Source organism: Strix aluco, chromosome Z (genome assembly GCF_031877795.1).
Source record: "Strix aluco isolate bStrAlu1 chromosome Z, bStrAlu1.hap1, whole genome shotgun sequence".
NCBI lineage: Eukaryota > Metazoa > Chordata > Aves > Strigiformes > Strigidae > Strix > Strix aluco.
In genome coordinates, this window is record NC_133971.1 from 43,612,849 (window position 1) to 43,635,531 (window position 22,683).

At 35.8% G+C, this 22,683-nt stretch overlaps 1 long non-coding RNA gene and 1 pseudogene across 1 annotated transcript in view; one reads left to right on the forward strand and one right to left on the reverse strand.

Moving 5' to 3' along the window:
- LOC141918269 (uncharacterized) overlaps window positions 1–22,683 on the forward strand; it is a 495,882-nt gene that overhangs the window by 65,424 nt on the left and 407,775 nt on the right. The gene's annotated exons all lie outside the window — the stretch shown is intronic.
- The window catches only part of LOC141918451 (uncharacterized), a 186,108-nt pseudogene that overhangs the window by 36,373 nt on the left and 127,052 nt on the right, over window positions 1–22,683 (reverse strand).

Consider the following 22,683-nt stretch of genomic DNA (forward strand, 5'->3'; position numbering starts at 1 on the left):
CTGCCTTCACTGACTCTTTGATCAGGTATGGAGAGGGAGTGGAAAGTACCCTTACCAGTTTAACACACAAGTAATTATGCTTCAGCATGTGATAGACCCAGAATGATATTCACATATGTTCAGTTGAGGAGTGAGGATGAGAGAGAAACAGGAGACTTGAGATAATCAGGCTGTTCTGAACCTTGATCTGCCAATGATACAAAATAGTGTAGTTCCATTTCTGTGAACTCCTGCTGATGATTTGTGTCTTATTTCACAAATTTAAGGTTTTACCACTCTGCTATCAATCATGATTATTTTTTACTGAGTTATCTTTGAAAGAATGAGTCTTTAACTGGTGTTTGTGAGACTTTTTTACTTCCTTTTGAACAAAAAGAGTCAAGTTATTTTGAGGAATACAGTGACAGTTTAACAAAAGCGATGGTAACTATATGTATTATTTAATAACAATCTCAGTTGCGTGAGTCATTTTCTTGTAATTTGTATGAAGAATACAAGCAGTATCTTTAAAATGGCTGGGGAAACTTTCTTGTGTGTGCATCAAATATGAAACTGCCCTAGATTAATAAACCTTTGAGATTATTTTTCCATTTATTGGTGCTCTCCAAATCAAAATACTTTTTAATTTGATTTCAGTTGGGTAGTGTTATATCAAATGCTTCACTTCAATACATAGTGAGATAATTTAAAAAAAAAAAAGCTCCTTATGCTCAGTCTTTGTAATATGTGACAACAGCATCAAATTAGAAGAGAAATGGCTGTTGATTTCTACTCTTTAAGAAAATAAGATTTGTATGTAAACAATTAAAAATAAAGCATCTAATTTGCTTCCAATTATATAGTATATAAAGCATTAGTAATGGAAGCAAATTAGACATGATTTTTATTTATACTTTTTCAATTGGGAAAATTGGCCCTTCACCAAATGTAGCCCTCACTCTGCAAACATTTGCTTACTTCCTTACCTTTAGGCATCTAATTATTCCTCCTGAAGTCAGGGGGACAAATTCTGTGATTATAGTTTAGCATCCATAACTGTCTGCAGGTTTGGAGGTCAAACACAGACTTAAACTTACCCTGGAAAGCGTACAGAGAAAATACAATGGGATGCCAAAGCGACACTGGGATTGCAGTGCACTGTGCAATACTTCCTTGCCAAATACATTATGAATTTGCCAGACTTGGCTTTGGGTTCTGAAGGCTGAATAGTTTTCCAGTGCCCTTCTCTAGGTAAGTAAGCAGGTGTTCATATCTTCATTTTACAAATGCAGGAAGTGGTTCACTAAAGGCTGCAGGCTCAAGAACCAGTTACTGGAGGGAAGGTTAGAATTGAGCAGCTCTTGGTTCCTCGTTCTGCATTCAGTTCACCACAAAATGCCCTTCTCCAAGAAAATCTGTGGAAATATGTACATAAATTACAATTATAAACATGTAGCTTATTGGGTCCAGTGTATATTCACTGGTAGACAATGAGTATTAGAGGAATAATAACTAATCCTGTCTGATGGTGTGCAAGACTCCTTATGGTGCTTTATAAATAATAATCCGTTCTGTAAAAGATTATTATACTGTGTAGCTCTAGCTACATAGGGCTGCATTCACAAACAGAATTAGGTATGCAGTACCCGATCTTCCATGGGATCTTTCATGTATTGTTTGTGTTATCTGTTGTGCAGTTGATTCATCAGAATTAGTTTATCAGGCAGATAATGGACAGACACTGTATTCTGTTTTTCAAATTATAATGAACAAAGGACATTTCTATTTGTTAAAAGTGAAAAATGGATGAAAGATAAATTCCAAATTTCTATTTTTGTGGATCACCATTGCTTATGAGATAATAGCACAATTTTATTTCTGTGGTATGAAATGCTGTTGGGTTTTTTTTAAAAAATACACTTACCAGACAAGGCAGTAATGTTACTCAACTGTCTTTGCCACGGGGTTTTGTAAGGGTCTGACAGTATGGGAAAAGTGATGAGGCTCTCTGATCCAGAGGCCACTAAGGCTATAAGCAGGTTTTAGTGGATGATGTACCAGGCCCAAAGGGTAAAGGGGTTGACTGAATAGCAGTGGTACATGATATACAGAAAAGACTGGAAGTGGCTTTTGGTAGAGAGACAGCTTTTTAGCTGTTCCATCACAAAATATTCTAAACACATTTGCAGAATGTTACTTTTACACATGACGAATTCTCTTTAATTAAAACATTTTATGACCATCCAAGTACCTCACTGGAGAAAAGAATTTAAAAAAATCCAAGATACCTTCAACCCCATTTTTTATAATCAAATCTCCTTCAGTCTAACTGAAGACTGTATCTGTAAATTGTTATGTGTAACAGCCTATGTTGATTTTTTTTCCAGTTGTCTGTATGGGTAAGTGTAGCAATAGTCACAAGGTATATTCTCAAAAGTTTGTGAAATTTCTATAGAGATTATAAAGTACAGCACCAAATTTTAAGGACTCAGTGTAGGAAGTACCTTGGCTAGTCCATTAATTTACTTATTATTGGCCAAATTATCTTGTAGGAAAACAATGCTTTAAAAATTGATCCATAAAATATGCAGCTGTGATTCCATAACTAGCAAAGTATGTATTCAGTATTTGTACAGTTAGATATTCAGTAAATAATGATACTAAATAATGCTGTACATTAAATAATACAGAATATCAAGGGTACCAAATTAAAAAAAAATTCCCAAGGAGAAGACTTGGAAAAAGATTCTATTAATGAAAAGAAATACTTTACTGTGGGAGAAATACTTTTTATAAAGAGAATGAATCACAGAATATTTCAATCCTAAAAAACCTCATCTCAACCTTTTTCCCTTTCATTCTTTGCCCCAAACTTGTTTTATGCAGTCACAGTGTCTTTTCTCCATATATAAATATTGAACAATTATAGTATACGTTCAGATCTGCAGACTTCTTCATACACATCAAATGTGGGCTGTGCATTCAGAATCTTTCTCTGCTTCAACCTCTCACAAGCTGATGGTAAAAATCTACAATAGCTCCTTTCTTATCCTTCATATACATTTCAGAAATGTCGGCAAAAGAAACAGTCATTCCTCTACAAGCTGGAAATCTCAGCCTGCCTCAACCACCTTCCAAAGCTGTCGTGACTACCAGTTTTTGCCTGTTTATATGGTTAACAGCTTAATGATACACCCATTGCATCCCTTCTGGAAAATATTCAAAAATTATATGTTTAGACTGAGCTACCAACCCTGAGTAAATGGTATGTTTAGAGGATCTAGGTCAGAGATAAAAATGTATTTTGGACCTCAACTATTCCTTTTCAGGTATCTAACTCGTGTGAGATTCACTCAGATTTGGACAATAAATTCCTTAAGATCTCTAGACTGTTGACCCATTCTCTAAGAAATAACTTTGTTTTCAACATAGACTTCCCTGTGTTTCAAACTTTTTGAGATTTTTGGATTCATGTAAATAAAAATTTAAGGCTGTCTATCCATAGTTTATCAAGCTATTTTCAGGCTTTCCTTATCAAAAATTCAAATTAGTTTCTTTTGAGTATGTTTGAAATGCTTCAGTAATAGGATGGAGGGCATTGAATCAGCAATTCTTTACCTGAAGCTTTATTCTTCTTTTGGCAGAAAATTTATGCCCTTCATTCTGTTATTTAGGATCTTTTTTGTCCATTTCTATGCTGGAATTTCTAACAATATTTGTAATCTGAAATACATAGCTGAGTGATGAAACAAGGCTTAGAAAACACTATTTTGAAAGAATGGCTGAGTGCCTGCAATTTCTATGATGTTCAGGACAATATATCTGTATTTTAATCAGTTGGCTGCAAATGAAGAAGCATGCCATTGTATGATTAATGAAAACTGCTGGTTTTAAAGTTATGGTAATATATGTATGTTAAAGATGTAGACTATAGTTATTAAAGTTTGCTATTAACTTCAGCAACATTGTGCACTAACATCAGACTACTTGCTGTATTGTACAACTCTCAGCTTAAAGAAATGTAATTTTATTCAGTGATGGTGCATTGATACTACGAAGTTAAGTGAGCATAATTTAACTTCAAACATCCTGCTATGTTTCCAATTAACCATTAAGTTGTCATGTACATAAACCCAAATGTTTTGATAGGAGAAGGCAATTGATTTAGCCAGAAAAAAATTCAGACTATACAGATCAGTTCAGTAAGCAAGAGTTCTTGATGTCTTATAAGGCAGTGGCTTCACAACTCCTGGGAAAAAATTGCAATTTGACTGACTGCCAGTAAGTGAGGTCATACTCGTATCTTTTTTATTTGTTTATTTTTAATTTGTGGGTGAAGACTGTGCTCATTAAAGTGAGGAACTCCACACGAGTTTTAGCCAAGTGTTACCATATTCTATATAATGAATTGTGTACACTTGTATCCTTTTCAATAGTTCATCTAATTTTCCTTGGAATTGCGTGGCGTACTTTAAGTATTTTTCCAGTCTGTACTATTTATATTTCTGGTACAAACCTGTGTTTGATTACACTTGTATAGTAAATACTTTGTTTTTTCTATGTGCTCTTCTTCTATGGAAGTGAGCTTGTTGCCCTTTTTTTTTTGTTTTGTTTTGCTTTGTTTTGACAGGTAACAGAAGTAATTGACCAGGCAGCTGAGTTAAAGTTATTCTCTGCATTTTGGGATTTATAATGAATACAATGAATTTGAATTACTGTAGATCTTTACAGCTTTATGTTGTTTTCTGATCATATTATGGAGTAGAAAATATTTTCATGATCTATTTCTAGCAAAGTAAGTAACTTTTTTCTGGGTTTCTTATTGTTAATAATGACATGGCCCTTTCTTTTCTTCAAATTTTGTTGGATTAATTGTTGAGCTTATTGGAGAAATAATACTGAGAAGATCTATTTGGGTAGCAGGTAGATACCCATGGCTTAATGCCTTGGCCACAACGCTAAGCAATATCAGATCACTGAGGCCTGTGACAGTTAAAATACCCAGATTGTGTCTGTAAATGTTTTTCCTTTTGAAAATGTAAACTTTCAGCATTAATGCTGCTATTACCAGAATGTTGCTGGCATTGCTGCTGTGTTAGAAGATAATTACTGGACTCATTCCTGACATGTAACATTTATTTTCTTCAGGGAGGTGGGTGGACAAGCACACAGAGCTCACTGCTGAACTACTGAAATTGGGTAAGTTCTCCTGTTCCCTTCACTGGTACTGTGTGGCTTCCAAAATATGTAAGGAGTTGATGGAGAAAGCATCTGTGTAATTCATATTACTAGAGAAATTTGTTTATTATACTTTGCACTGTTGTTCCTATTCTTGTACATAGTGTGCCTGCTAAACAGTTTGATTTTTGATTGCCTTTTAGGCTTTTCAGATGACCTACATGGAGCTTATTATTTTGATTTTTACTGACTAAGGTGTTTTCTTAAGTTATTTCCTGCTTTGTCACGCTGTAAAAGCATCCAAATTCACCTAGCTTGGAGGACTATCACAGGTGCTGTGAACCATTTAAGACTTCATAATAAATGCGTTTCCCAGAGAGAGACTAAAAAATCTTTTGGGGGACTCAGTGTATCTTACTTCTACCTAGATGGAGAGCTAATGCTGTGGACCTGACCTATAACAAATGGAAAGAAAAAGAAAGAATAACAATGTGATTCGGGGATCACTTCTTCACCGAGTCATACACTTATTTCCCACCTTTCTGTTCCAGCATTTTGATTGTCTCCTTCATCCTTTATGGCTCTTCCTCTGTAACGAAGATGGTCCTATGTGGTGCCCTGAAGGCATTATTTCCCCCTTAATAAAATGCCATACCTTCTTCTGCACAGTGCAGGAGTGTATGTTCTGAGCTTTGGTGGACTGCCAGCTCCACTTACTGTGTGGAGGGGGAGTAAACGCGCAGAAGTACAATCCTTTTCAAGCCTTTCATTCCCTACAGAACGTATTTACAAGTCTGAAAGCAGCTGTGCTTGCTCCGGCTGTAAGGATAGTAGATCCAAAAAAATGTAACCAGCCTTTCCCATGCCATGAGTTTCACTCTAATTACATAAGTACAGTTCCTTCTCTAGCCTCTGGTAAGAAACTTAAACAACAAACTAGCAAATTTTAGAAAGCTATGAAATGAGAGAAAATCAAGTGACTATCAAACGGACTTTCATTACTCTTTATTTATAATAACATGCATAAAATTGCAAAGAATCAAGTAGAAAACTTGAACTTCCATGAAAGACATTTTGCACTGTATATATTGTTGAGTTAATGTGAAATACCTGTTTAAATTGGCTCTTTCTGTAGTTTTCTTGTCATACATCTTAATGTCAGCAACATCTGCAATGGACTTGCAATGCGGATCAGTGTAGATTATCACCAGTTAATAAAGAGTCAAAAGCATGTTTAAGGTAGCACAATCTCTCCAGTTTATTTCTATGGATAATCTACACATACACATACACATATGTTTTCAATAAAAACTTACATTAAACACAAAAGTTACGTACAACATGATACGTGAATGACTTTATTATTGGCATAGCATTTGCTTGTCCAAGATCAAAGCCTACAGCTTGGTCTCCTCTTCTGATCTTAGCTCCAAATATTACTTTTTAGCTAACAGTGCTCTAAAGAATGACTTGAGCTCTCATTTTGACATAGCTCTCGCAAGAGAGGTACTCTTAACTTTATGTACATCCCTAAAATCAAGAGGGAAAATATTAAATTATTGAATTCAGAGGATCATTCCTTAAACACTGATTCTCAGAGTGGATGGAGATCATGGGGGAATCTTTCATCTTAACAGTGTCATATTAAGTCATGTCATAAAAAAGATCAAAATTTCAATAATTTCAACTGGAAGTTTTTGGATGCACTGCTGACTCATTAAGTGTGAACTGTAGCTTGCAAAACGATCTCAAGGATGTCCAGAAATCACAACAGAAGAAAAGGAAACCATATTCCCCAGCCCCAGAGGCAATTTTGAAAATATAATTCTAGTTATAGTGGATCTTATTAACTATACAAAACTTCTGCCTTATCTTTGTTACCACAAGAAATACTTTTTCTGAGAGTACTGTTTCTGAAGATGATATTTATCCCTGATTGATTGCCTTTGAGGTGGTGGCACTTTCCATTTTATGGAAATACTATAAAGCTTTGAACACTGAGTTTCAGAAGGGCTCTAGGGGTGAACAAACAGCTGTCTAGGACTCTGAGACCTACAGGGTGTAAACTGGTTAAATTAAACAGTGCTACAAATTATCTAGCATTTGAATAGAGGAAAGATAGCAAAGCCTCAGCCCCTGCAAGTGTTCCCACAAGGCTACTAGCTTTGTTTAGTTCTGAATAACAGGTGGGCATTTGCTATCAGTCCAGCAGCTACCACGGATGATAGAAATAGGCTTAGCAGTTTAACACTTAGTTATAGCCTGCTTCATTTTTCTGGATCTTATGAGCCCTTAAAGTGCTCCCTCAGTAAGTGAAAACCCTGCAGGTGAATATTGTAGAGTCAAACAACCCACTGGTTTCAAAGAAAAGCTTTTAGGATCAGAGTTTTTTGTAGTTATGTCCATGTTATGGGCCCACACTACCTAAACAAAGTAACTTTCGCCTTGTATCCAAAAAAGTTTGCCCTCCCACCTGTGTTTAAGGGCACTCGCAAGAATTGGCTGGGGTCTTCTGTAGTAGTGTCACATACATAGCAAACCTTTTTGTATTTGTAGTGGTAGCAGCAGGGGATGACTGCAAGTACAGTATTTCTTCTTAGTAGTAGTATTATTAATTATTAATTATCATTAGTTTTTAGTAATACAAGGATTAATAGTAAAATCAGTAATCATTGCATCTTCAGTGTTATATATCTGTGGTTGCTGTTATTCCGCGTGTGAACAAATGATGTATTTGGTCTTAGAGTAGCACAATGTCACTGTGATTACAGATGCCTAAATAAGCGCTGCCTGCGTGTGTAGTGTATCCAGCTCCCCCATGAGTGGTAGGTGATATAAATGAATGTGTTCTTCGGTAATATGTCAAGGCATCATAATACAACATCTTACTGATTTAATAGACATTTTGCTACGTTCCATGCACCTAAAATGGGTAAGGAAAGGAACGTCCAGACTCCATGTTTGTATTGTTGGCAAGTCTTTGTCTATCTCTGCCAGGACACAGAAGTTGTCAGAGCTCAGTAGACTTTTTGCGGGCACTGAGTCTGAACGTTCAATAACTCAGTATGAAAGCAGAAGCAGCATTGCATAAGCATTGACAATATGGAACAAAATACACTTAGATTAAAAAATAAACAAGTTCAGGAGGGTTTTTTTCATACAGTAGGCCTAGCCCTTTCAGAGATGAAAATAAGCAGATTTCTGAGGTTCTGAATGCAAATCTTGATGCTGTTTGAATTTACGAAATAAATAAATATCCCCAAATGAAGCCCTGCTTGAAGCACTGAACATGCCAGTGGCAAGTTCTGCTTCAGACTCCAAGAGATAAAGTACGTTAGCGCGTATCGGTTAGTCTAATTTATTCAGTGTCATTGCCATATCACAACCTTCTGTTTGATTTTCTTATAAACTAATAATTTCCTGAATGAACTAATACTGCCACAGCCACTAGTACCTCTGCCTTGTAGAAGTTTTTTATTGTTGTGTATGCAACTAAATTGAAATATCTTTCACTTGATATATTGACTTTAATATCTCATTTGAAAAATTCATGAAGCCTTTGATGTTAAATCCATACTCAATTTAGCCAAATGCCATTAGAATATGCAGTACGCCTGAATACAGAGAGCATTATTGTCTGTGTTTCTGCAGAAGAATTACATTTTATGACTGTAACGTCAGGATCTTTTTTGGATTTGTTCATGAAGAAAAGAAAGGCAGCACATTAGAAGTAGAATGAAAAGTGGTATTGATTAGGCTCTCATTTACCCTCTCTTTGCTTCAATCCCTAAATGCATGGAAATAAGGGTTGTGCCACAGCAAGTAACAATGCTCTGTAATGAATGGAACAATCTTTAGAAAATTAGTGTAAACATGTATGATAGTGCACAGATGTTGCTCCTAGTAACTGTCATACATTTATTTTACATCTCCATTTACATACGTCTCTTTATTTCCTAATAGTATCATAATAGAAACATGACAATAGTTAATGATTTCATAAAACATGGAATGTAAAGCTGACAGAGAGGTAGAACATTAATTGAAACCTATAGCTATAGTACATTAGAATTACATCTCCTAAATGACTCGTGATAAAAATATCCCTCTTTTACAGAGGAAGACAAAGACAGGTAAAAAACTAGGCTTTCAGCAAATTAATTTTTTTTTTTTTTTCCAGTAAAACAGAGACTGGCAAATGTTGCAAAATCTCCTGAGTGCTAATAGAATGGTATTTGCCTTTAGTAATTTATGGGCACTTTTCCCCCAGCTATTGATCACATTTGAAAAAAGTAAACTGCATTAGCATTTTAGGCAATAATAGCTCCAGAAAATGTTTGATTTTTATCACTACCAAAACTAATGTCATGATACTTGGTTCTTTAACAGATATGGGAGAGCAAAGTGCATCCAGCCTGTAGCGTGTTTATGCAAGTGCCCAGGTCTAACTGAATGAACTGGAAGTAAACCAATGCTTTGAGCTTGTTATGTTATCTTAAACCATAAAAAGTAAGTTGATGGCACAAGTCAGGAGACTGCTGTGTAGCAGTGTAATGAGGTGTCCAGAGGACCTTGGGGTCTCTGAGGATTAAAATTACTGTGATAAAGCAAGTGAGGAAGGAGGAAGGGAGAACTGCTCTCTGCCACCATCTTCTGGCCAGTCCTTGGGACATAAACTGCCTCTGCTTCATCTGAATGGTTTACCAAGTTTCCTGTTGCCTTCACTGAGAGGACAATCACAGCCATTTTAAGCAAGCTCATACTGGAAAAATAACATTTTTAAAAATTTCCAAAGGGCAACTGGTTCTTAACAGACTCATTCAGATGTATATTAAAATGGACAGTACAAAATGCCAGACTGAGGGACTGGGAAGCTCTGTGAATGAATCCAGAGCATTAGTGCCTGTGATTTTGTTCTTGGAATTAGGGTACTGCTAACTACATAGGTGCAGAGGCAGCCTGAAGAATTAAGTCTGACTCACTCCTTACTAAATTTTTTCTTGCTTTTGTTGATGTCCTTCTATTTAATGATTCATTGGACTCATTAACTATTTGGAGACTGCTTACAGAATTTAGAGCTTTATTATTGGGAAGCAGTGTTGTAAGGTAGAGTGACACTGAAAATGAAATTGCATTTGAAGATTTAGATTTCTGGTTTTACCATTTGCAGAAATCTGTGAGTTGAATGAAATTTCTTCTTATTATATTAGTTAGTGTTATTGTAGATGACAACACAGCACAATAGATTGATATTTGATTCCTCTGTAATTAATTGTGACAACAACATGTGGAATTCATCTACAAAATGTGTACAAACTGAAACTGCTATCCTTCTGATTCCTTTCATTGCTCAGGTTATTTCATACTTTTATCTCTGCGGAGCTGTAGAATTATATTGCTGTTTGGTCATATGTTAAATTAATTGTGACAAGTTAAAATAGATGTTAAAGTGAGCACTCATACAAATTAACAGTTGATTAGTACAGTTTATATTTTTTCATAAGAAGTAGAATCATGTATATTATGAGTACAAAGGAAGGTTAAGTATTTCCACATACTGGAAGAAATTTTGTGAGTTGAAGTTCATGTAAGTGTTATGGTCTGTATTATGTAGAATGCTTGTGTTTTAAACAAATGTGCAAACATTTCTTGGAGATCTCATACCCTAGTGATTTTTCTTCAACTGAAAAAAAGAACTTCAGAACATCTGTGCCTCAAAAGGAGATTATTTTTTACATTATACCAAATAATATGAACTAATCTGAAGTATATATTAGAATGCGACATATAGTTTATATGTACCACTGAATCTGATACCGGTGAATAAAAACTTATTAGAGAAATCCATTTGCCATGCCTGAAGACTTTACGGTGAACAGTTTTACAGATCTCATTTTTCAGATCTGAATTTTATTTCAGAAGCTTTGCAGTATGCTGACTAATGAAGAATTGTTGGAAAGAACACAAAAGTTGTATCAAAAAGAAAGAAACTTTCAGCTGCAATTTAGAAATATTGCACAAATCAGCACGTGGCTATACACCTCTGCGTATCAAACATGAAAACACATGCTCCTAAGACAAATCGCATCCTTTATTTGGATCACTTACTCAATGGTCTTGAATTTCTGACTTTTAGTTTCAACCAGGTAAGATGAGGTGGCCTGTTCAGCCCATGTTATTAAAGAAATTGGTTCACCTATTTGATTTCATGTCATTGTAGTTCCAACCATTCATTTATTCAATAAACAGTTTGGTATGTTCTGAGAAATAATGAATATTGATTAAAAAATCGATCACTTATTAAGAAACAGTCTAAGGGAAATTGTTTATCCAATCAATTTTAATTTTTGATTTGTTATTTATATTTTCCAATTTAATCCACCCCTCCCTTAGGCTCCCAAACTACCAAGCAAGTCAGGAGGAAGGGCAGAGAGAAACTGGCAGCAACTGTGCAAAGAACACAAAACCTAATGCATTCATTTTAGATTAGGCTGGTTGAAATAGGCCATAATAAAGGAGACTGTGATTGAAAACTCTGGATACATTACCTCATGCACCTTTGGCTATTGGACTGAAACTTTAACTTTTAATAGGATTTATTAGGCTCTCTGCTTCCTACCTATTACATCAGTCAACTCTGACGCTGTCAAAACACAATAGTTACAAAAATATTATGGGTTTCATCTGAGCTGGCAGAGATTCTGAGTGTGGAGGCTGAATGCACAAGGCAGTGAAAGAGACCTACACAAGAGCTCTGGAACATTTATCCATTCTCTTGACATGAGACTTAGGCTGTGAACAGAGCTGCTGAATATCACTTTCTGCAAGGGAACAGACTAACCATCTGACCTATCTTTTATCTGAATGTGTGCAATAATTCTAGTTTCATTGTTCATTACACTAGTAAAGAAGGCTGCCTTGATATTTACAGACAATAGATAAATACTTCTGCATCCCCAGTGACAAGCTTACTCTCTTCGGGATTTTCATACACAAGTTGGAAAAAAATTGTGTTACTTCTGCCTCTGAATTTGCCTGGACTTATGAATCTTCCCTCTCTGCCATTGTGAGTGTGACCAAATGTAGTTCTCCTTTTCAGTAAAGCAGAGGTGTGCTAATCTTTTCATATTTAAAGTTGGTGTTAACTATTCATTGCTCACCTGACATTCTCCCACACCTAACTTAATGTCAGAATGTTATTTTTCAAGAAATATGGAGATATATGTGTAAAACATGGTGGAGATATTTTAAGGATTTAAAGCCTTGCTTCTGCATGCCTTTTTGGGACAGGACAATACTGTAATCAAGAAACTTCATGTATATACATCTATCTGTTTTTTCATGGGGAAGGATCTGGAAACACTACCTGCAGTCTGTCATGCTTCTTTTGTGGGCCTTGATTTTATAAATAAAAATTCACCCTCCTGTGAACTGCTGAAAAGTGAGAATGCTGAGCAAGAACCTAATAGGCAGAGCAAAAGGCCAGGGCTACGTGGTCTGAGATCTACAAGGGAAGGAGGGCGTATTTTGTGGAGGATAGCTTACAAAAGGGGAGATACAGTCCTTGCATGGCTTTCAGCCTCTGTGGAAACCCAAGGCCCTGAGGTATGATTATCAGTGTTAAGTAATCAAGGAAAACCTTATTCAGACTAGTTGTGTTAATCTTTCAAGTATGGAAGAGTAAGGGAAGAACTAATGTATATGTTTTGACCTCATCACCCTCTACAGCTACCTGAAAGGAGGGTGCAGAGAGCTGGGGATGAGCCTCTTGAACCAAGTAACAAGTGATAGGACAAGAGGGAATGGCCTCAAGCTGCCCCAGGGAGGGTTTAGACTGGATATTAGGAAGTATTTCTTCACAGAACGGGTTGTTAGGCGTTGGAAGGGGCTGCCCAGGGAGGTGGTGGCGTCCCCATCCCTGGAGGTGTTCAAGAGGCGGGTTGACATAGCGCTGAGGGATATGGTGTAGTTGGGATCTGTCAGTGCTAGGTTATCGGTTGGACTGGATGATCTTCAAGATCCTTTCTAACCTAGATGATTCTGTGATTCTGTGATTCTGTTTTTCTCCAGTAAGCACACATTTTATATGGGTGTTGAGAGTTCAAATTATACATAAAAGCAAAATTAATGTTACCTGGCTTGTGGAGTTTCCTTCTTCCTTTTAAAATTCTGTGGGAAATTTTCACTGCTTATTTTTATGATCAGTCTTATGGAGAGTTTTTATACTAAAGTTGGCTTAATACATTATATTTCCTGGGATTCTGCTTGTTGATGACCTTCTTACTTTCCTCTTAATTTGTATCTTCTTTCATCAGTTTTTAAGGCAGATGAGGTATGCCTTGCCTTTCATTTCCTTTTTCTCAGTTCGCAAAAGAACTTGAATCTGCTCTGTGATTGAAATAGAAAAAAAATCATATTCTAAAATGTCATCTTTTTATGCTTAAATAATACAGATTGTGGTGTAAGAAACTATGAACAGGATGAAGCTAAGTACAACATTTACATAAATGTTTAAAAATGCTCAAAGATAGCAATACTTTTGCAACTCAGGGATGTACACAACAGGCTTCCATAAGGTCTCTCATAGATCCAGTTCTACTCTCTGATGATATAACAGCAGATACCATTAAAAAATTTTTGTAAAAAAGCTTCTTATAGGATTTTCCCACAAGGACTCCCAAGTATAATGCAAAATAGTCCTGTTGCAGCCACTCCTGGATGTAAACAGTGAGGCCTGTTGTGTTTACAGCATCAGGCTTAAAGTGTAGTGTAGTTAACCGATGTTACAATAATTTTGAGTAATTTTGAGAAGTTATTTGTCTTAAAATCTTCTTCATGAAAATGTAAACAGCTGGTAAGAAAGTACACTTGTTCTTAATGAACAACCTTGATTCATTAGGGCCCTGTGTGTTAGTCTCTGTGTACCAAAGGACTCTAGACCCCTTAACATATGATATGGCTATCATTATGAATTGTTCTGTTTTATCATATTTTCTGCATTATTCTAATCTTCTCCATATGAATGGAATTGCATCCCTTTTTGCTTGACAGCAAAGACAAACATCAAGCTGTCCAGAAGACAGAGTGCTATTTTATTCCTCTGTTGAAATTCTTGATGGGATGGGCAAAACATCAGCAAACGCTCAAGAAAAAACCGCCTGACCCTCCAATTATTCTTGCTGGCATCTTTAGATATTTTTTATAATTTCCTTTTTGAGAAATACTGACTCCTTTGTGTCAAAAGAAAAACAAAAAAACCAAAAAGCAACCTCAAACTTTATTTAACTGCTACTTGGTCAGAACCTGAATTTTACAGTAGTCCTAGTTTAAATTAAATTAGTGTTCAGAATGTTATGTTTTCCCCACTAGAATCCTTGAAATTCAAGCAAAGCATACTATACTAGAATCATTATGTTAAAATGGCTATTTATGATTGTTTTAAACCAAATGGTTTGAACCAGTTTATTCCCAGGCTCACATTAAATAGCATGCACACTGCTGCTGTGTAATTGCGGCAACACATTTAGAATATTCCTTATGTGTACAGAATGGAGAAAAATCATATTGCCACGTTATTCAACATAAGAAACTACTAAAGCCTCCGATTCAAATATGCCTCTTTGAAACTATTGAATTAACAGAGTTAGATTAAAATATAAATGCACTTGTTAAGTAATCTTTTATTTTCAAAACCCATTTTCTCTTTATATTATTTATACAGCTGGTGTGTTTGACCAAGATAATTGATATATTGTCCTCAATAGGGTAAATATCCACTGTGATTACTTTAATTGCCAGAGCAATCTTTCTCCTTTCAAAGAAGCATTAAGTCATTATTTAAGAAAAAAGTCCATTGCTGTTTCTCCAAGCACAGTGTTGTATCCAGAAGATGAGCCTGTCCTTCCTGTTCCTCTGTAAAATCGTAAACTTTATGCTCCATATATACAGTAACTTACTGCAAGAACAGCATATTATACCAACCTCTCCCCCTGTGTCTGTGCCCCTGTTAGAAAGAAGGCAGGCAGGCTTACTGCCACCTGCTAACACTGAGCTGTACCCAGTGCATTCTTTGGAGTTCATGGTTGAGTATCTTGATAACAAGACAAAAATATTGTATGGTGTTCAACACATCAGAGATCAGTTTAAACGGATGGAAAGTACAGTGTTTATTCACATTCCCAGGCACAAAACTGAGTATGTTCACTACACAGTTTGGGTGCTTAATAAGCCCAGGTCCCAATGAATTGGTTCTTGTCAGTTATGAATGGAAGACTAGCTGCATTAAAGCAATGAGGGAGCTAACAGCAGGTTTGAAACTGGGTTTGAATAAATCATCAACCAAACATGGTACGGCATTGTAACAGTAGGCCAAAACCTCTACAGCCATGTGATTGCTAGTTGCCAAGAGACCATGGATCTTCGTCATTCTGAAAATATTGAAATAATTTTAGCTGTCTCAAATTTATAGAATCTTTGGGAAAATCTAATACGTTTAAATTTATTAAAATATAACTACTTTGTCAGAGTGCATGTAAAGCTTTTAGACAAAATATGGCTTTTAAACTAAACCAGTTTCTTTTGCACATTGATCTGCTTTCTTCTGTATGATTTATGATGTATTTAGAAAGAATATTTGCAAAATGTGATGTGGTATTTAAAATCTTGACTGCAGTAATTCAGTGCCTCTAATGAACACATGCAAAATTATTGTTGCACTGTTAGGTGTCCATGCTGCCATCCCTCTGCTTACATGGCTAACTTTATGCTTTAAAGTAGTCCAGTGGAGGTCAAATGCACTGCTTTCATGTTTAAATTTAATCACATTAATGAGCCTTTAAAAGCTAAGGTCTAATACTCTGTTTGCAATTACGTTTCCTGGAAAAAAATATTGTTAGATTATATCGGTGGTAGAAGCATTACATCAAATCCAGTCTTTTTTGTCCTATTTTTTCATAAGGAATTTTGCCAGGTGTGTGTGTATCTGTGCTTATCCACAGATGCACTGTATAAGTCATAGGCCTGATGTACAGCGGGACTTTTAGGCTGTCTTATTTTGTGGATGAAATGTTGAATTTAATTGAATTAAATAGATAGATGTTTATTTGTCTGATGTGTGGCCCCAGAGAGGAAAGAGTCAGTATGACTCCTCATAGGCTGCTCATCTAGCTCACAAGCCATCTTCTGAAAAAGAAGCAACATGCACTCATCACTAGCACTTACTGCACAACTTGGCGTAAGTGTAGGAGACCTCAGAGACTGTTCAGAACAGCTGGAAGATGGAGCTTTCTTTTTTTTTTGATTTCTAGATCTGCCACAGATTTTCTTTTGAATGGCATTGGGCAGTTGCTTAATTTTCCTCGTAATAGGGAAGACTTCCCTTTCTTACAAGAGTCAGGAGAAAGAATTATTTGCTGAATGTAAGGCTATTGTATTTTGTGACTATAAGTACACAACTAGTTGTTAACTTGCACTAAAAGAAATAACAGGAAAAAAATCTGATTTTTTGTGAAGTGTAAATTCATGGTGTGTTTAAATTCTAGATTAAGTAGATATAATGAATACAGCAATTATATTATTTCTGTAAAATGAATTAATACAGACATAAGAATTTCTTTCAGCACAATATGTTTTTGTAAGAATTCAGTCAATGGAGAATTTATTTTTTAGAAGAATTCCCTTTTTGTGAGACAGCAACACCATGAAATAAAAACTAGGTAAATCTTGGAAGAGAGAAATAAAATGAGTGAAACTAAGGGTGTATGAAGAACAGCCACTGTCCAGCAACAGCAGCAAAACAGTTTCAATTTTCTGGATTATTAATTCAAATTCACACGCACATGCCAGTCAAAATTAAAGGCCTTTTTTTACTGCTCTAGTTTAAATTAAAGATTATATTCTGCTCCACAAGTCTGAATTAAATAGCTTATTTTGCACACCAAGCTCTCATTTTAAAGCTAATAAAGAAAAGACATAGCACGTACGTGCAAGCTTGAGACAGGAAGGGTCTAAATTACTACACCTGTTTCACTTGGGAGCTACTTTATTAGTGTTAACAAAACTTGGCTTTCAATTTGGCAGTCAGAAGCACATTTAGAACAAACATTTCTTTGTTTTGACAGAAAGGCTGTGGTAAATGAATGACGTTTGAGCGAGGTGTGAAATGTGAAGGTACAAAATTAACTGGTAAGATAATTACTGTTCTAATTCTGCATAAACAAGCGTTTTGAAAGTCATTAATAGTTCAGGGAAATAATGTTAGTGATTAAATAAGGTGGTTTGCATCACTGAGCACAACTAAGCTGCTTTAATTACATTTGAAAGCAAGGGAAAGCAGCTAATTAAAATTAGCACAGGGTTCCTGAATGACCAGCATTGCATTGTTGCCCTAACCTGTTTAATTGCTTGTTTATTAATAATATGTCTTTATTTTCCCCTCTTCTGCATTTAACAAAATTATTAAAGAAGCTAAAATGTGTAAAGAGAATCTGACTATGTATACTAATCAAAATATGCAATGCAGATATAACCCAGGGAATTACTTACAAGACAAGCCAACATCATTCAAAAGTCATAACTTTTCTTCATATTAATAATGTTTTCTTCCTGAGTCACATTCATATGTCAATCACGTCCATGGACAAGAAAAACGGTCTTTGGCACAATTGCCGAATTGCAGCATTTTGTAGCTGCTTTATTTTTAAAACCTCTTGAATACTAAATAGTTAGCTAAAATATAGGTAATAAATCTAAGATTAATCAATAATAAATTATGGAAAACAGGAGCAAAAATATCATCTAAATTAAAAGAAAACTTTATACTCTCTCAGCCTTTTTTAGCAAAACTTGTGCTAAATTGACCATCTGAAGTAGGTAGGTCTGTTCTCAGAAAAGATAAAACTCAGTATTCCAAGGTTTCCAGCATATTTGTCCTTCAGTTGAGGAATATCTGTATTAGACATTTGACTTTCTCTTCCTAGTCCCTCATGAGCTGTTTTAAGTTTCTCTTTATTAGCATAAAACTAAAGGAAATAGTTGGGAGGGGTGTTAATCTCCACACTTTAAACAAATATACAGTATAATACAATGAAGACAACTAAAAATAGAGTAAAATGCTAATTTATTTTTTTATATTTAGGTATAATCAAGTCAAGTTAAAGCAGACATGATGTTTTCCACATTGATTTCGTATTTATACTGTACGTCTGATGTGAAAGGCTCAGATGCATAATAATTTACATACATATACATTTTAAACAGTAAAAATTAATAAAAATCTGAAGTTCTATATGGAAAGGTAGCAGATCCCTAAGAAAGCAGGTTAAATCATGGGAATTATGCTTGTGGAACTGATAAGCAATTAAAACAAGAAGTTAATTTTAACTTCATGAATAGCAGAGAATATTCAGCAGACATTACATACATTATTTTATAGGTGCATGTTTTTCTGAACAAAGAGGAGGATTCTACTCTGTGTTATAGGATGGTAAAGAAAGATGCAAGTCACAGATTTCAATGGGAATTTTCTGCTTCATGTCTACACACAGTATCTGATCAGCATTTTGAACCACAGTATGTAACACAAAGAACTTTGAAGGTTGTAGAGAGATAGTATTGGCAATGTTCAAGTGGTTATTGTATTTGACATCCACAGCAGAGGAAGTATGTAGTAAAACTTAAATAAATAGTGGAAGTCCTCAAGTACTTTAAAAAATATATCTTCCTAACTGTTAAAAAGCAAACAGCTAAACAAAAAAAGTGGAGAGAAGTAGAAAGAAAATGGAAAAGAATGGGGGGAGAAAAACCCCATGAGATTAAACAAATGACCTAATTGAGTCTTACAAAGAATTTTTAGTAGCACCTCATTGCCATAACAACCATCTTGCATCATCAAAGGGATACATGACAGCTTTTTTAGTAATCAACATGGTGTATAATTAATGGTGGCATTTTTTATTGTTCTGGCAATGGATAAATAAAAGTTTGATATTCTTTTTTAATTGCAAGGTTCTTTGGCCTTCTGTTAGGTCATGGTCATTGTAATTATGACTAAAACCTTTCATTAACCTTTCTATAATCTATTTCCTCAAATTAATACCTGTAAAATTGTAAAAGCCACAAAAAATCCACTATCTGAAGGACAGAGTAGCAAAACTATCAGACATTATTCCTGTAAGTGATGTAAATTATTCCTATTCCTATTCCATTTATCCTATTCCCACTTTTATTCATGTAGGGTTCTGGTAAATGTGTTTGGGGAGATTTAAGTTGCAATGGTTTAAGATATTACAGTTCCCATAATACCCACTCTGCCCCTCTTTTGGAGGCCCCTGCTCCAGTGTTGGGATATATGCCCTCCCAGCTGCCATAGTCCATAGCCTGCAGAATTTTTAGACTTATAAGGAGTGTGGGCCTGCATTATATGCAGGAGAACGTTACACAACATCTCTGCTGTGAAGAGGTAACCTCACATGGATGGTAGTAATAACATCTTAAGCTTTGCACCTACCAGAGCCTTACTGCAGTTTACTGGTCTCCACTCAAAACATGACTTACCCACGTACTGCTAATGGGAACACATTTTCTTCTTCTTGACACATCATGCTGTTATCTTAGTTTTCAGAATATTGATATGACATGAAAATTATATTGCTAAAAGAAATTTTTAAGATGATTAATCAAATTGTGGAAGATGTTTTTTATTTCATGTCTTTTTGCTAGCTTCAGTTTAACCTGAAGAAGTTCTCTGCTTTGGAGTGTTTGTGTTACTAAAATATCTAAATGTGTCAAAACTTTTAATTGTTTAACCCTGAAAGACCCTGAAGTTGTAGCTGTAAATGCTCTTAACCCTATTGTTTAGAGATTATCTCACTCACTTGCCCATGGCAGAGGGGAAACAGTGACTTGAACTAGGGTCCTGTACATCCAGAGCTAATGCTGTTATTGCTGGCCAATATTGTCTTTCTCCCTCTGCAAGCCTGGGCTTCTTTGTTTCCTTTTATCCTTAGTGAGGACATCAGAGCATACTACAGCAAAAAGTGGGCTCTTTATAGGATAATTTATTCCTCTGACATGTGCTAGCACTATAAATATTTTGCAATTTATTTTTATTGATATGCAGAAAGGGCCAATCCTAAAATGTGATGAGACCCTGCAGGAGGTTCAAATACTCAGATGTTTGCTTACAACTTAATAGAGTCAGAGAAATAAATACTTGAAGCAAGAAGATGTGACTGACTGATGTAGTGCCAGACTTGCTTTTGGCATTTAGTGAGGTAAGCAGAGTACTTTCAGCACATATTGGAAACTTCTGTATGGTACAACACAGCTGCTAGTTGCTTGTAGGCTCCTATTCCACAGTAGAACTGAGATTTACAGGGGAATAGAGATTTGATTGTATTTTATGTATTTATAATGCCATTTTAAAATATTGGAATTTAAAAAAATATAAATAGCTCCTATATTTATAAACAATTAAGGATACTAATTTGTGTGGCATATAAAATAAGCTGCCTTTATTTAGTGTTAATGAAGAACATGATCATCTTGTAGAACATCCCAGCAGGGGAGTCACAACAACTTCTTAGTAGAGTGTTAGCAGTAAGCGTGACCTGATTAACTGTGGCATTTCAGTGTGTTATGGCAGTAGAGTTAAAGGAATGTGTTGAGGGAGTTTAACTGTTAAAGCTGCCATTTCTCTTGCCCCTTTGCTTCAGCATGGTCACTGCAATCATGCCTGAAACCTTTCATTAACCTTTCTCTATTTAATTCAATCTTTTGAGCTAATAGCATCAGAACATGAGATGTACAAAATGTGTGTGCCATTTTACACAGAGAAGTGCCTCACCTCCCTGCTTTCTGTAGTTGGGGAAAAAGGTACAATACTTACTGGCTTGTTAAAAGCATGTTTTAAGGGCATGATTTTGAGCACACTGGAGAGGTAGGATTGTGATGTAAGACAGTTCTGGGGCTTTTACAATACAGATAAGCACTGACAAGCTGAGTGAGCTTTGTGTTGGTGGAGGGTATATAATTGGTGAAGTGTTGTGCGAGAAATACTAAGACTAGGTGAGAGATTAAATAAAAATTAGTTGGAGGAAATAACATCACAAAGAGGTGGAGAACCTGGTGCTGATGGGGAAAGCAACTGTATCATCCTAACACCAACAAATGATGCAAAACACCCAATGAAGGCAGGTGTTCTGTAGCCAGTCTGTGACCTGCACAGAAGCAGGTTCTGCTGCGAGCTGCTTGCTGACTTTGGAGAAAGGAGAGATTAGCAAAATCCTGAATACTGTTGGAAAGCTAGCAGGTTTTGTAGTAAATAGAGCTCAAATAAACAAACATGCTACTTGTATCTACCAGTTTAGACGGGTTAAATGTCAGTTGTGTTAGTGCCAGCCCATGAGGTCTTCATTGCTCCTTATGGTAAGAACCTTTCTAGGTCATATAGCTGATATTTGAGTGCACCTGTCGTGGGGCAAGGTGTGAGCATCAGTAATCTACCACTGGCTGACTATTGCCAGTATCCTTAACACCTCTAACCCAGATTTCAGGTCATGCAAAGAAACATTGATGATCATACAGAAGATGATTCATTTGTTTCAAAAAAAGGGAAGCAAAAATCCAGATTTATATATTTTGTAGTGTTTAGCAGTTTCGCCATATGTGGAATATAATGAGCAAGGGTCAAGGGAATCATCCATGTTCCTTTCTGTAGGCTTACAATGGACAACTTCTATTCACTTCAGAGTGTATTCACTTGAGAAGGAGGAACCTAACAAGGCAAGATATTTTGTCCCAATCATTGTTAAATATTAATTGTGCTGCATAAAGTTGTCATGAGTTTCTGCAGGCTCAAACAGCAGTAGTATATGGTATATTCTGAAACAATGCAGCATCTGTATTTGAAATAACTGTTATCTACTTCTGATCTAGAGGCAAAAAAGTACATAAATGTACAAAAAAGTACATTTTAAGCATGGTGGAGGTGACAATGATGTATGAAAGACAAGAATCTGGAAGTCTTTTGGAATTGATGGCTAATTAATATCCAGCATATAGGTATATGCAATATCATGAGTGAATTGTGTGCAAATGCCCAGGTTAAAACAACCCTTTTCAACATCCAGCTGGCCTAAAGCTGCCCCTGCCTCTCACAGATATAGATAGGGCCATATCAGTCTGTGGTTTTGGAACTGTAGAAATAACAGACAATCATGGACATCCAGTACTAGAAATAACAGCATGTATTCTAGGCAGAGCAAGTGAGTATGAATCGCTTGGGGAAGTCTGCTCCTTAATTTGGCAAACAAGTCAATCCATAGGTCCTCCCAGGCTGACACCTAATGACATTAAAAAAAAATCTCACCCTCTGACTCATGATCTTAATTCATTCCTGTTGTACCTTGAACAAAATAATCTGGAGGTGGAAACAAATCACATCCTCATTTCAAGTAGATCTGGTGAAACTGTTTGCCATATGTAGGCATAACAAGTTCATGCCTTGCTATTTTCACAACATAAGGT